Source organism: Salvelinus fontinalis, unplaced genomic scaffold, assembly GCF_029448725.1.
Source record: "Salvelinus fontinalis isolate EN_2023a unplaced genomic scaffold, ASM2944872v1 scaffold_0097, whole genome shotgun sequence".
Lineage (NCBI taxonomy): Eukaryota > Metazoa > Chordata > Actinopteri > Salmoniformes > Salmonidae > Salvelinus > Salvelinus fontinalis.
This window is the reverse complement of record NW_026600306.1, coordinates 131,707-143,702: the sequence shown is the minus strand read 5'-3', so window position 1 is coordinate 143,702 and position 11,996 is coordinate 131,707. Positions and strand designations below refer to the sequence as shown.

The following is an 11,996-nucleotide window of genomic DNA, read 5'->3' as shown; positions in this document are numbered from 1 at the left end:
CAAGAGGCGGGTGGACAAACAAATACCCACAAATTCTGACAAACTCCAAGCATTGATTATGCAAGAATGGGCTGCCATCACAGGATGTGGCCCAGAAGTTAATTGACACCAGGGTGGATTGCAGAGGTCTTGAAAAAGAAGGGTCAACACTGCAAATATTGACTCTTTGCATCAACTTCATGTCATTGCCAATAAAAGCCTTTGATACTTATGAAATGCTTGTAATTATACTTCAGTATTTCATAGTAACATCTGACAAAAATATCTGAAGACACTGAAGCAGCAAACTTTGTGGAAATTAATATTTGTGTCATTCTCAAAACTTTTGGCCACAACTGTAGCTCGCATTCTGTATCATACAGCTATGAAAGTTATATATTTAGAACCACCTGCTCGATTGGAATTAAGCGACATCTGTGTCTTGAGTGTCCAAGAACGGTTTAGTTTTTTGTGTTCTGACTTGTAAAACAGAATGAATAAATAAGTAATGTAAACATTATCAGTAATTACCAGGAAACTCTACAACATTTGTTTTAAAATCACACCAAGATTGTTAAAACTGGCCTTAGGTTATTGAGCGATCTGATTAGGATTTACCCTCGTAGCAAGGCCTATTTATCATGTGGAGGTTTCATTCAGGTCTCTTTTTTTAAAAACACACTGTCTTTGGCAGGAGAAAGACCAGACTCAGAGGAACCAGAGCCAGGGACGTCCAAACCAACAAGAAGACACCAGTGTTCCCACTGTGGAAAGTGTTTTAACCAGTTAAGGGACCTGAAAGTTCACGAGATAATACACACAGGGGAGAAGCCTTACCACTGCTTCCAGTGTGGCAAGTGTTTTAACCAGTTAGGGAACCTGAAACAACATGAGAGAATACATACAGTTGAAAAGCCTTACCAGTGTTCCCACTGTGGAAAGTGTTTTAACCAGTTAAGGGACCTGTACCGACATGAGAGAATACACACAGGGGAGAAGTCTTACCACTGCTCGCAGTGTGGAAAGAGTTTTAACGGGTCAGGGTATCTGAAAAAGCATGAGAGAATACACACATTGGAGAAGCCTTACCACTGCCCCCAGTGTGGAAAGTGTTTCAACCAGCCGGGGGAGCTGAAATGTCACGAGAGAATACACAGAGGGGAGAAGCGTTACCACTGCTCCCAGTGTGGAAAGTGTTTTAACAAGTTAGGGAACCTGAAAAAACATGAGAATACACACAAGAAGCCTTACCACTGCTCCCAGTGTGGAAAGTGTTATAACCTTTTAGAGAACCTGAAACAACACGAGAGAATACACACTGCCTTACCACTGCTCCCAATGTGGAATGAGTTTCAACCAGCCGGGGGAGCTGAAATGGCATGAGAGAATACACACAGGGGAGAAGCCTTACCATTGCGGAAAGTGTTTCAACCAGCTGGGGGAGCTGAAATGCCATGAGAGAATACACACAGGGGACTTGCTGTCTTATATTGTTGACTGATAATGATTACCTGTTTTTACCATATGAACTTGAATTGTACAAAGTATACTAAAACATATATTTGTATGTTTTTATTAGAAAAAATGACTAGAATATGGAGTTTTAATATAGAGTAGGTCAGATTCCTTCTGTTTTAAATGGTCCTTTTTTAAACTCTGACACTGTGTGTGTGTTTATCTGTGTGTCATTCCTCCAGCACTGCAGATAATCAAGTGTTATTTGGATGTGATGCATTTGTTCCGTTGTTTACATTTGCAATGTTGGCCCAGTGATGATTTAATGAAATGAAAATGTTCACAGACTCTGTAATGCAAAATGTTAATTGTATGTGTCCACATATCTGAGTATGTGACTTGTGGTGGATGAATCAGAATTAGTTGGGTAACATAGATAATTAAGATGTCTTATCTGCATAATATGCTGATGTGATGTACTTGTTATTAGTATGTATCCCTTTGGACTCTGGTGATGGCAGTTGCACTTCTTCCCTAAGCTGGGGCTCAGTCACCTGGGGCCCAGAGAGGGAAGAGGTCAGGCTTGTCTTTCACATGTCCCTGGTGCTATGCAGAATATCAGGAAGGGAAGAGGACAAGAGGGAACATTGTCTTCATATGTGAATGTATCTGTTAAACTATGTAAAGGGATGGTGTGATTAATGGGGAACCAATTACTGGTTTCCACAATGTCTGTGCGCAAGTCACTCCCTCCTTTGGCATTGGGGGAGGTGTATGGCAGCGTCTGGAACCATTGTATGTCCTCTCTGATGTTGCACTTATCCTGGGATAGTGTATGACCTAGAGGCTCACTCCCCTCAGTGAGCTTGTCCAGGAGTGGGGTCAAGAAGGGGTTTTACTTGAGATGGGAGTATCTAGAGTTGACAATTGAGTTATGCCATTGGATGGGTTGGTGTTTTTGTGCAATGAAGTACCAGGAAAGAGATTAGAACCTCGTCTTAGGGACCAAACTGAATGATAAATTATAGCGAATGCTATCTGGCTACGGGAAACTCCTTTCTCATTATAAAGTCTCACTTTGTGAACTGTTCCTAATATCTGTGGTTTGTTATGTCGACTAGGGGGGTGGATCTTTGCTATAAAAGATCTCAGTAGCCATTGTTTTGACACTCAACGGTTTATTATAAATAGTGAATTGTTGAAAGTCATTGCAAAGATGTAGTTTAAGTATAACTCTGATTGGTGTGTGAAGTTTGTCTCTCCTCATTTGGTAATACAGAAATTAACCACCACAGACGAAACTTGTGAAACTGACCTATTATAATCTCCTGTTCCTGGGAGTATCATCCTGCGTTGCAAACCAGCTGCCCCTGCGTCTTTGTATGAATAAAGTCCCTCCCAGGAACAGGAAACTATAAAGATATGTGCTCATCACCTAATGCTCCAGGAATTCAAACTGTCTACACTGCGCTGTGTAACTGTTATTCTCTCTGAGCTCAGAAATAAAGAATCTTGGTTTGACTTGGACTCCAGCAGATCCTTATTTTATAATATCCACCACAACTCTCCCACGGATTGCTGTTTCATCATTGTCTCAAAGAAGAGTTCCTCATTCCACTTTCCTGGGTGCAAGCTTTCACTGGTTGAATAAACGTTTCCACGTCATTTCAACAAAACACCTTTTGTTTCATGGACTTGCAACCTAAATCCAATGACAGGTGACATCTTATGTTGATTTCATGTTGAATTGACTTTAGTAGACGACTCAAAGAAATGTAAATAGAAACTAGATGTTGAACTGACGTTTGTGCCTAGTGGGCTGGTTTGAATAAGCGGCAGGTGTTGGATCAATATCCACCTTAGTAGCTAAGTTTCCATGTAATTTGCAACAGATGTTCATGTGAATATTCTAAAATCTGCATTACACAATATATGCATTTTTCCACAAGAAATGTTTTTATCAGACAGACTTATTGCTGATCAAAGGCTTTATGAGACCAAAAAATACTTTTGCTGTTGAATTCCCATGTGCCGAATGGAAAAATACAAGTTAAAACCTCTTTGGGATATGGGGGCGCTGTTTTCACTTTGTAAAAAATCGTTCCCAAATTAAACTGCCTCGTACTCAATTCTTGCTCGTACAATATGCATATTATTATTACTATTGAAAATAAAACACTCTCAGGTTTCTAAAACCATTTGAATTATATCTGTGAGTAAAACAGAACTCATTTTGCAGCAAACTTCCTGTCAGAAAGTGAAAAATCTGAAATCGAGGCTGTGTTCCCTATTCATTTGCTTGAAATCTATGGATAAACATGCACTTCATACGCCTTCCACTAGATGTCAATAGGCAGTGAGAGGTGAAATGGAGTGTATAGCTTGATCTGAGGTCAAAAGAGAGCTCTTGGAATGACATGACCCCAATTTCCTTTGTTCAGGAAGGCGCGGGAAGGAACTCTGGATTGCCTTCTGAAGAGCTTTCGTTATAGACGGCTATTATCTCCGGCTTTTATTTTATTTGATAAATGTGATAATATCATCGTAAAGTATGTTTTTTCAATATAGTTTTATCAGATTATTGAAAGTTTATCGGGAGTTTTGGCGTGTTCCGTTCTCTGCGTTTGGTGACGATGGACAGCTTCGCGCCACTTGGCTAGCTTTGGTTGCTAATTCGACAGACGAAGAGAACATTCTAAATCCAAACAACGATTATTCTGGACAAAGGACCCCTTGTACAAGATTCTGATGGAAGCTCAGCAAAAGTAGGACCCATTTATGATGTTATTTCGTATTTCTGTCAAATGTTTAGTATTATTTTCCGCCCTGATTTTGGGCGCTGTCTCGCTATAACGTAAGCTGTATGTCGTACTAAAGTTATTTTAGAATTCTAACACGGCGATTGCATTAAGAACTAGTGTAACTATCATTTGCTGTACAACATGAATTTTTTAGTAAAGTTTATGATGAGTTATTTGGTCAGAATAGGTGAGTGTCAGAAATATATCCGGAGATTCTGGAAAAAAGTTGCTACGTTTTCACAATGTATAACCACGGATTTCAGCTCTAAATATGCACATTTTCGAACAAAGCATAAGTGTATTGTATAACCTGATGTTATAGGACTGTCATCTGATGAAGCTTGTCAAGGTTAGTGAAAAATTATATATCTTTTGCTGTTTTTTTGCGATCGCTAACTTTTGCTGCTGATAAATGGGTTGTGTTTTTGGCTATTGTGGTAAGCTAATATAATGCTATATTGTGTTTTCGCTGTAAAACACTTAAAAAATCTGAAATTTTGGCTGGATTCACAAGATGTTTGTCTTTCATTTGCTGTACACCATGTATTTTTCATAAATGTTTTATGATGAGTATTTAGGTATTTCAAGTTGGTCTCTGTAATTGTTCTAGCTGCTTCGGTGCTATTTGTGATTGTAGCTGCAATGTGAAACTATGATTTATACCTGAAATATGCACATTTTTTGAACAAAACATAGATTTATTGTATAACATGTTATAAGACTGTCATCTGATGAAGTTGTTTCTTGGTTAGTTTGGTTGGTTCTTGGTTAGTTTGGTTGGTTTTGTGCAAGCTACCTGTGCTGTGAAAGAAATGTCTGTGCTTTTTTGTATTTGGTGGTGAGCTAACATAAATATACGTGGTGTTTTCGCTGTAAAACATTTAAAAAATCTGACATGTTGGCTGGATTCACAAGATGTTTATCTTTCATTTGCTGTATTGGACTTGTTAATGTGTGAAAGCTAAATATTTCGTTTTTTTTATTATTTTATTTCGCGCGCTGCCTTTTCAGTGGAATGTGGGCGGGGTTCTATCTGATGTCATAATACACCCCTCTGATAATCAAGTGATATTTGGAATGTCTGAGTAGTTCTATCTGATGTCATAATACACTCCTCTGATAATCAAGTGATATTTAGAATGTCTGAGTAGTTCTATCTGATGTCATAATACACTCCTCTGATAATCAAGTGATATTTGGAATGTCTGAGTAGTTCTATATGATGTCATAATACACTCTGATAGTGATACATTTGCTCCATTGTTTCCATGTCAGTTGGTTTCCCACTCTGATGATTTATATCTGACAGAGGGGCTTTAAAGGAATAGTATGGTGACATCTTAGCGGGGCTTTAAATAAATAGGATTATTCATTAATTTAATACTCCTATAGCTACAATACACTGCAGCTTTGACATCAAGAAGAGATTGGGCTGATGGGTGTTGGTGCTACTATACAGGTAAGGCTGTCCAATATGAATGTGAATGTTCAATACACACAATAGGTTGATCGGTAGCCAGTTAGTTAGCTGCTACGTTTTTAGCAATACAACTCGCTATCAACTTAGTCAAAATGCCCTCCAGGCCTGGTAGTGGCAGCAGTGTACTACATCAACTGTTTACCAGAGCTTCCTGAGGGGAAACAATTAGGCTGTATATAGCTTGATTTTGGAGCCAGCAGCATACCACCCTACTTCCCACAGCTGGCTTGCTTCTGAAACTAAACAGGGTTGGTCCTGGTTGGTTATGCAAACATTTGTTTATTAGATTATATTTATCATTAAGAATATTGTTTTATTTCTAAATGGTCACGCCTTGCTTTGGTCATGTGTTCTCTTATGGGTCAATCATTTTAATTAGAATATAGCAATTACGGTGTCTCCTCAATCACTTCCAGTGCCTTTGGGAAAGTATTCAGATTGGGGACATTGCCTTGTGTCGGGTGCCATCTTTCAGATGGGACGATAAACGGGTGTCTTGACTCTCTGTGGTCACTAAAGATCCCATTGCACTTATCATAAGAGTAGGGGTGTTAACTCTGGTGTCCTGGATTAATTCCTCATCTGGCCCTCATGCCATCATGGTCATCTGATTAGAATACTTTCTGAAGGCATTGTATATAGCCATGTTGTAAAGTATGAAAAGGCTTGTTCATTCACATGTCATGAAATCACTATGACATCATCATATTTGTATATATCCTACTGAATAAACTTTGGATGGAAACATGGTTATTATTTATTTAACAAGGTAAGTCAACTGAGAACAGGAGGAAGGAAACTGTTTACAATTTGGCTCATGCATCCTCCCTTCTCTCCCCTGTAATGATTCCCCAGGTTGTTGCTGTAAATGACAATGTGTTCTCAGTTGACTTACCTTGTTAAATAAATAATAACCATGTTTCCATCCAAAGTTTATTCATTAGGATATATACAAATATGATGATGTCATAGTGAATTCATGACATGTGAATGAACAAGCCTTTTCATACTTTATAACATGGATATATACAATGCCTTCAGAAAGTATTCAGACCCCTTGACTTTTTCCACATTTTGTTACGTTACAGCCTGTGTATTAAATACTTTTTTCCCTCTCATCAATCTACACACAATATCCCATAATGACAAAACAAAACCGGTCTTTAGAAATTGTTGTTAATTTATTAAAAACTGAAAAATAACATTTACATAAGTATTCAGACGCTTTACTCAGTACTTTGTTGAAGCACCTTTGGCAGCGATTACAGCATTGAGTCTTCTTGGGTATGACGCTACAAGCTTGGCACACCTGTATTTGGGGAGTTTCTCCCATTCTTTTCTGCAGATTCTCTCAAGCTCTGTCAGGTTGGATGGGGAGCGTCGCTGCACAGCTATTTTCAGGTCTCTCCAGAGATGTTAGATCGGGTTCAAGTCCGGGCTCTGGCTCGGCCACTCAAGGACATTCAGAGACCAGAGACTTGACCCGAAGCCACTACTGCATTGTCTGAGCGCTTTGGAGCAGGTTTTCATCAAGGTTCTCTCTCTACTTTGCTCTGTTCATCTTTCCCTTGATCCTGACTAATCTACTATACCATCAAGGTCACCAAATCATCCACAGTCGATTGAAAAAAGTAGGTGCCAAACAGCTGCCCTGGGGAATTCCTGATTCTACCTTGATTTTGTTGTACAGGCTTCCATTAATGAACACACTCTGTTAGACAGGTAGCTCTGGGGTGTTAGGCCAGTAACCGAAAGATTGTTGGTATCTCGAGCTGACAAGCTAAAACTAAGTTAACCCACTGTTCCAAGGCCGTCATTGAAAATAAGAATTTGTTCTTAACTGACTTGCCTAGTTAAATAAAGGTTACATAAAAAAATATATATTAAAAAAATTGTCCACAATATAGCAGAGGGTGTAAAGCCATACGTTTTTTTCAGCAGCAGACTACGATCGATACTGTCAAAAGCCGCACTGAAGTCTAACAAAACAGCCCCAACAATATTTCTATCATCATCAACTTCTCTCAGCCAATCAGTCATTTGTAAGTGCTATGCTTATTGAATGTCCTTCCCTATAAGCTGAAAGTCTCAATGTGTTTACTGTAAAATAGCATTGTATCTGGCCAAACTATTTTTTTCCAAAAAAGTAAGGTTTGGTAATACGCTGATTACTGGCTTAAATAGCCGACCAAAGGGAGCTTTACTATTCTTGGTTAGTGGAATGTCTTTAGCTTCCCTCCAGGCCTGAGGGCACACACTTTCTAGTAGGCTTAAATTAAAGACAAGGCAAATAGGAGTGGCAATATCGGCCGCTATTATCCTCAATAATTTTCCATCCACGTTGTCAGACAAGTGACATGTCATTGTTGATTTTTTTGCCCAAAATTTAATTGAAGATGCTCCAAAGATTTTTACTATCATTCTTCATGTCATTTATCTTTGTTTCATAGTGTAGTTTCTTCTTCTTTTTATTTAGTCAAATGATTTCTCAATTTGCAATACGTTTGCCAATCAGTTATACAGCCAGACCTATTTGCCATCTCTTTTGCCTCCCTCTTCATCATACATTTTTTGATTCCTCATCAATCCACGTGGCTTTAACAGTTTTTGCAGTCATTTTCTTAATGGGTTCATGCTTATCAGTAACTGGGATAAGCATTTTCAAATGTGTCAAGGGCAGCGTCTGGTTGCTCATCATTACACACCACGGACCAACAAATATTATTTACATCAACAACATAGGAATCACTACAAAACGTATTGTATGACTTCTTTTACACAATATTAGGCCCAGCCTTTGGAACTTTGGTTTTCCTAGACATGGCTACTATATTGTGATCACTACATCTGATGGATCTGGAAACTGCTTTAAAACACATTTCTGCAGCTTAGTAAAGATATGATCAAAATATGTTGATTATTTAATTTCTGTACTGTTTGTAACTACCCTGGTAGGTTGACTGATAACCTGAACAAGGTTGACGGCACTGGTTACAGTTTGAAGCTTTCTCTTGAGTGGGCAGCCTGATCACAGCTTTCCTCCAGTATTAGTTAATTCATTAACAGTGTCTGGAGTTTAGTTTGTCTGTTCAACAGTCTTGTAAAGATAGGGAGGTTGACTGGGACAGACAATGTAACATCCATAATGTTTTAAGGAAAGGTTTTTGTAAAACAAGCACCATACATTCGATCATCTTGAAACTTTTTCTTCAAAGCTAACTTTCATCAAGGTTTGATATGGTCTATTGGTTTCTCTCTTTTCATTGGCAGAATCCTTTTTCAGTGTTATGATATTCATAACATCCATATCCACCGGTCTATCTTCATGTCAACTAACAGAACTGGGTAGTCAATATGGCCGAGAAGAAGAAGATACTGAAACCGACTGATGATAAACTGCTCCAATATTACAGTTCATAAATTATTCAAATTAACATGCTCCGTTGATGTACATAAATGTCATGATTTTTTGTGTGACAACCAACTCTGCTGGTTGTCCTGGTAACAGACACCAGTGGGCAGATCTATTTTATTTGTTCCAGCTAAACCACAGCACTTACTTTGATGAGTCAAATCTGATCCTTTCTTCTCTTCTCCTCCTCTCACAGTTCCACTCAGCCCCATTGTTTTCCTGCAGTCCACCAGCAGCACAGACAACCTCTTCATACCCAGCAGTGAGGCGCTACTGGGAGAGGCACGACACGGGGACTCCGGGAGGGAGGAAGGGCTAGCGTTGTCCTGGTAACCATAAAGATGGGACACAGACACATATCATTATGGATGCTGATGTCACTGTTGTCATGGAGTGCTTTACAGAAACCCAGCCCAGACCCAGATAGAGCAAGCTGTATGTTAGACCAGACCAAGCTGTACCATCTGGTGTTCTGATCTGGAGAGACTCTTCTCTGACTCATCAGCATCAGGATGTTGTTGAGGCTCCCCAGAGGATCCACGATAGTCATGTCTCTCTCCTGTGTGAACGACAACATCAGACAGACAGTCAACTTATGATCTTCTACTACAATCATAGGGTCTTACAAGAGGCATGAATGTCTAAAAAGGGCTTAAAATGGGCACTTTCATCATGATTTTGTAAAATATTGTTTGTGTTGTAAATGTAAAAGGATCGTTCCACTAAATGGAGGCTTTTTGCACCCCTTTGATATTTTAAGTAGAAATGATGCACCAATATTACATTTTAAAAGCCTGTTATGCAAAGTTAAGTGCACTTTAATATAGACCACATGGAGAATTCAATAAATCGAATTTAAAAGTCCCAAAAATATATGTACCAATGGCAGATTACCACTTAAACATTTCCTACCTTACTGAACAACATATTCAAGTGTAGAACTTCAGTAGAATGCCCCTTTAAAACCACACATTAGTTGAGGTTATAATTTGTGTAACTTTCCAACAGGAATATGTTCCAAAAACTTCGTAAATAACAAGGTTGCCAACAAACAGCGCATACAAAGTTGTATAGAGGCAGAATAAGACACCGGGAAGGGAGTGGGCTATTTCATTACGTGTTTCACTCACCACATTAATCCACTCTGGTAGCCTACGGACAAACATTAAGAATAAGCTACGTGGTGAGTTGATGCCTATTCGGCAGCGTGTTAGCTAGGTGAATTGACCATGCTACTTTGCATGCGGCGTTTGTTGGCATCCTTATACTTCACAAAGATTTTGGAACAGATTCCTTTTGGGACGTTCCACAAATTAGACCCCATTAGTTCAACAACTGCATCGTTTGTGACCCTGGTTTTAAGACAGTACTCACTGGTGGTAATCAGAAATTCCCTCTCCTCCTCTTTTATTGAGATAGCTTCCTCTTCCTCTTTTACTACAAAATGTTCTTCCTCTTCTTTCAATGTTATGGCATCTTCCTCCTTTTTGATTATGAAAGGTTCTACCTCCTCTTCCACTCTGACAACCTCTTTCACTGTAATATCATCCTCTTCTGTCAGTGTGATAGCCTCCTCTTCCTCCTTTATCATCCTGAAAGCTTCTTCCTCTCCTTTCATCAGAGCTTCTTTCTCCGTCGAGCTTAGTGAGCTCATGCTCCGGGCGATTATCCTAGTGCAGTATCAATTTAAAACATTTGCTAATTTAAGACTCAAATTACGTTTAAATGAACGAGTAGATACGTAAACATAATTATGAGCCAAACACTAAGAGTAATATACACAAGATTGGTTTAAAGACTGTAAGAAATTGTATTAGATATTGGTAACTTGTTTTAACAACTTCTCAACATTAGCTATAGTTGACACAACATACACACCCCCTCTTTCTCTTGGACATATGCTGGACTCATTGGACATATACACGACACCCACAACTCCCCTCCCCCATGACAATCACACAGACACACCCAACCCATGGTTGGACCTCAGGACAAAGAACTATCTCAGGAACCAATGGAACGTGGACACCAGGCCTGATCAGGACTACCCAAGACCCAGATCGACCAATCGGAAGGCCGGACTCGCAGATCTACCTACTTTGCTTGTTGTCTATATAGTACTGTACAATTCTGGAAACTGGTCTCTTTCCCGGACGATTCACTAGGAGTCAGACAGAAAGAGCCTTGCTGCAAGATTTTACTAAGATATCTTTACATGTGATTAAACGGCCTTATTATAAAATTATCCACCTCGTCCTATTGTCTCCTCTTGTTCTCCTGTCAACAGTAAACGTTTTACTAACAAACTCTTCAATGTTTCTGTTTTATGTTAGCTCGCAAACCACCGCGTTGATTGAATCAGAAGCCTTTTGTCGCAGTTGAAGAAGCATCCTGTCCCGTCCATTAGATCACACGTCATGCAAGAAGCATCACCCGAAAGACTCATATCGCCATCAGCTGGCTGGAGTGGGTAACGCAGTTTGGAAAAATATTAATCACCAGATGTTATGTTTTCTCTTCCTTCTTACAGCCAATACTTTCCTCCAGGGCTGACCTGCCCATTAGGTAGGATTAGGTGACAGATTGAAGAGGGTGGCATATTCCAAGCTAAATTGACCAAAGCTCATCGCTAACAACACATAATAACACCTCACATAATGTTGCCCTAAAACTATGACAATTTCTCTCACCCAGTGGCATATGGGCTATTAAGGTGGGTGTAGGTGAGGCCACATGAAGCAGTGCCTGCTTTGTTTAAGGTAACATGGACAGATACGGCTCTACCTGTGTAGAGCACATGCACCTTTTCCCTTCCAGTCTCTAAAGTGTCCTTTTGGGTGGTGGCTTTCTTTTGTCTTTTACGGAGAAG

The 11,996-nt window shown here is 39.4% G+C and overlaps 1 pseudogene; it reads left to right on the top strand.

The window, feature by feature from the left end:
• The first annotated feature begins 540 nt into the window (after positions 1-540).
• Positions 541-3,011, top strand: LOC129843064 (gastrula zinc finger protein XlCGF17.1-like; annotated as a pseudogene).
• Positions 3,012-11,996: the final 8,985 nt, after the last annotated feature.